The sequence below is a fragment of the Eubalaena glacialis genome, chromosome 1 (genome assembly GCF_028564815.1).
Source record: "Eubalaena glacialis isolate mEubGla1 chromosome 1, mEubGla1.1.hap2.+ XY, whole genome shotgun sequence".
NCBI classification, from domain to species: domain Eukaryota; kingdom Metazoa; phylum Chordata; class Mammalia; order Artiodactyla; family Balaenidae; genus Eubalaena; species Eubalaena glacialis.
Window position 1 is genome coordinate 63560531 of NC_083716.1, and position 4234 is coordinate 63564764.

Here is a 4234-nt window from a genome sequence, read left to right on the forward strand (position 1 = left end):
ACAACAAGAGCTAATATCTTGTATACCCTTTGCAGTTTACAGGGCACTCTGCCCTGATCAGGATCTTGAGATACGCAAGATTAATATCCCCATTTTGCAGGTAAGCATATGAAGGCTCAGGGAGGTTAGTGACTTGTCCAAAGTCCCCTGATTGTGAGCTCTGCACACTGGCTCTCTATTTCAAGAATTGAGCTGGTTAGTCCTTACCCATCAGGGCAGAGCCCAAGGGTCTGGAGCAGCAAAAAGCAAGGAAAGGGGAATTTCCTGACATCCTCACAATAGGCTATGGATCAGCCATTAAATACCAGCTGGTGTGGCACTAACAGGCTGGCACATTTTGGCATATGACCCTTCCCATCCCTTCTCACAGAACTGTGTGCGCAGAAGGCGAGCCAGAGACAACTGCTTCTGAAGGACAACTTGGATAAAGCAAGGCCAGACCTCTGCATTCTTAGCTCACAAAATGTTATTAGAAAATGCAGTCAATTCAGTTTCTGTTTCAAAAAGGGCTGCTGTTTGGTAATGGCTCATTTCCCTTTTTGAGTCTCAGCAAAATGAAAAACAGCTAATACCACCTCAGCAGCTAATGGGTGCCCGAGAACAGGTAGGAGGTGTGACCGCACCCCTAGCAGGAGGCGGCCCTGCACCCCCACCCTGCTGCTCCCCGATTACAGAATGCCGGGGAGTGAGACCACAGCTCCTTCCGACTTGCAACTCTAAGCAGTGGGCTGGGGCTGACTCAGCCCTCAGGCCCTACCCTTTCTTGCTCCCTCCTCCCTCCTGAATATTGATGGTGAAGGGAGCAGGTGGGAAAGATGCAACTGAGGAGTAAAGCCACGGGGCGCCAACCTTGGGGGCTGGTGGAGAAGATGAGCTTGGCACTTAAACACAGTCTCTGCCCCGGATCCGTGATCATTTTAAGGAACGATGTGTGAGCATCCACAATGCATTCACTTCTTTAAAGACCTTCCAGTCCTGAGCCCTCGACTGGAACAGGAGCAGATAGAGCCCTTGCTCTCTCTTTGTTCAGGCCAGGTCATCAGCTCCTGACAGCCCCTCATCCGTCTTTGGTGGTCCAGCACCTTTGGTTCTGCAAGTGGGGTTCCTAGACCAGCAGCATCAGCACCGCCTGGGAACTTGTTTAAAAAATGCGCATTCTCATGCCCCACCCCAGACCTGTGAAATCAGAATCCCTGCAGGTGGGTACAACAGTCTGCAAGCGGTCAAGTGCTCTGGTGATTCTGATGCAAATTGCTGCTGTCAAAATCTTTAGGAGCTGGAGTCCTGGAGTCAGACAGACCTGGCTTCGAATCGCAGTTCTGCCACTTAGCAGCTATGTCTGAATCTTAGTTTTGGCACCGATAAATTGGGGATAATAATACTTCCTCATAGTGTGGTTGAATGGATTAAGATTACGTGTTAACATGCTTGGCTCATAGTGCTCGATAAACGGCAGCTCTTTCTCTGGAAATCAGATTAGACAGGGTGGCCTCAAGGAGGCCATCATGAAGACGCTCACAGGCCAGGGTGTCAGGCCCATTCAGCTGTGTGGCTTCTGACTCATACCTAAAGCCACCTCCAGCCTCCTGTGTCCTGTGACTGAAACTGCTGGCAGATCCAGTTTATTTCCCAGCTTCCCTAAATGGAGCCCTCCCACCCCTGAGAGGGTCACAGGCCAACTTCCTCTCTGCAGTGACCTCACTGGCTAGCCGGCGGGACCTGCTGCATTTGCAGGCAGAGGCTCTGTTCCTGAGTTACAGTCTCCACTGTTCTTCATCAGAAGAGGAGGGAGGATCACCCTTGACTTGCCAACTTCACAGGGTGATGGGGAGAGGTAATACTTTAGCACAGATGAAGAGCTTTATGTGGATTAACTCATTTAATCTTCACAACAACCCCATGAGGGCAAGTACCCTGTTTTATAGATAAGGAAACTGAGAGAGGTTACAAAACCTGCCCAAAATCACTAATAAGAGATAGAGTCATGATTCAAAGTCAGGCAGCCTGGCTCCAGAGTCCTGCCCTTCAGCACTGTGCCCAGTACAGGGACACCATAGGATGGGACAGGTCATTGTAGCCAGGCACCCAGGGGCTCTGAAGCCTTGGAACATGGCCCTTTTGACAATCTGATGGAAGCTATGGCTCCATGGTCCATGGCAAGCACACCAACTTCCAAATATGATCTCAGGGTTCTGTGAACCTCTCATTCCATCCAGAGGTCTCCAGTCGAGACCTGGCTAAGAGTCTTAGAAGGAAGTAGGAAGGACTTAGAAGTCCAGGGGCATTAGACATTCTGCCCTCCTTAAACTCCAGAGAGCAGGACTGGGGCCAGAGCAGCAGGGATGGATGCTGTCGGGTGAGACTGCTGGGGAAAAGATCCCATGTCCTTCCGTCCAGAGTGAAGTGTGTGAGAGGTGTGCTGGGAACATGAGGCTGTTTCCAGAATAAGAGCAGGACTGAGGATGCTCAATCTCCTTGGGGCTCCGGGACTCCATCTGGAAGAATCTGCAGGGCAGCACAGGCCTGGTGCCAGCCGGTCTAGAGCAATCCAAGTATCGCCCTGCCAAGAGGCAGGGTGTGGACTCAGTGACCGCAGGGCCCCTCCCAGCTCTGGGTGTGTGTTTAAGTCAGGGATAGGAGGTGTGGTGATCCCAGGACATTACACTCTGCTCTGTGTCTGGGACGATGGGCCCCCTGGTTCCTTGGTACCCTGGAGCAGATACACGCAAGGTGTCTGACATGTAAGGTCCACACAGTGAGGCTCCTGCCTCTATCACATCTCTGTAAACCTTGCCTTCAGCTTGGTGAGCTTGTGGTTCAAGTGCCCATAAAGACTGTAGCCTTGGCTACTGAAGACCAGTGACTCCGCACCAAATCCCACAGAGGCACGGAGGGCAGGCTGGGTGCCTGTTGTCACTCACACTGGACAGGTTAATCCAGCCTCCTGGAACCCCATTCCGCCCACCCAGCATGTGGCCCGGGGCTCCTCAGATCTGCAAACCATTTAAATTGGCAGTGCCCTCTCAATCTTCTAAGGCAGCTGAGTGGAGAGAAGACAGGCTTCAGAGCCTCACAGCCCTGGTCTGAATTCCAATTCAGCCTCTTGCCGACTTAACCCCTTGAGTCCCAGTTTCCCCCTCTGTGAAATGGGATGCCAGCCCCACCTGGCAGGGTTCTTATACATGGCACAGCCTAGCCATTGTAGGTGCTCAGTAATCAGCACCTCCTTTACTGTGATGCAGGCCGTGCCCTGCCCTGCTACAGAAGCCAGGCCTGCTCAGAGGCTCTCAGCCAGGCCAGTGCCTCACAGAGTCTCCCTTAGAACTGTGGTCTGTGACATCGCCCAGCAGAGAAACACCTTATCCAATGAGTGCTCTTCCAAGGTTAAAGGCACCAAACCCCGCCTGGGGTTAACAAAGCAGAGTGTCATCCCATGGGCCAGAAATGCCTTTCCAGCTGCCTCCACCAAAAAGGTGTATAGGTGAAACAAGTAGACGAGGAGAAAAGGAAAGAAAGCGTCTGTACTTTCCAGACAGACCCAGTGGACACAGCTGGAATCTTTCCAGAACTCTGCACTTAAGAGACTGAAATGATACCCTCTTACTCTCATTCACAAACCTGCCTGCATCCTAGAGCAGACCCGACTCCCAGCCCATCCTCATCTCCTCTTTTCTCTTCCTTCCTCCTCCCTTCCTCCCTTCCCTTCCTTTCTCTTCTTTTTCCCTTTTTAAAAACATCACTGGGTGAGCAGCACCATAAAGCCACATTCCCGGGGAAGCTCCTCCAAGCAGACTCTATTGGCCCCAACTATGGGCAGCACTTGGTGCGGGGAAGGGGCCAGCAGCTGGGATGCGGAGGCCAGCCCAGCCTCCAGTGAGGAAGAGAAACGAGGGCAGTGGGTTAGTACTGACAGTTTAGCGTCAGGTAAACAGGAAAGGTCTGAAGACACAGCCTTCTAGGAGGAGGGGATTAGCACTGATGATGCACCAGGCTCAACTCTAAATGTTTTATACGCATTCCCAGTTACCATTCAGTGTATACAACCACCAGATGCGAGGCCGGGACTACAATCACCGCCGTAGTCATTTGAGAGAACAGAATCAGGTTGAACTTTCCCATGGCCGTGCAGCTAGGAAGTGGTGCGGGCTCAAACCTAGACAGTCCTGGCTCCAGGGCGCAGACTCTCAGAACCATTTTGGACACAACCAGATGGCCCTTTCTAAAGGGCCATCTG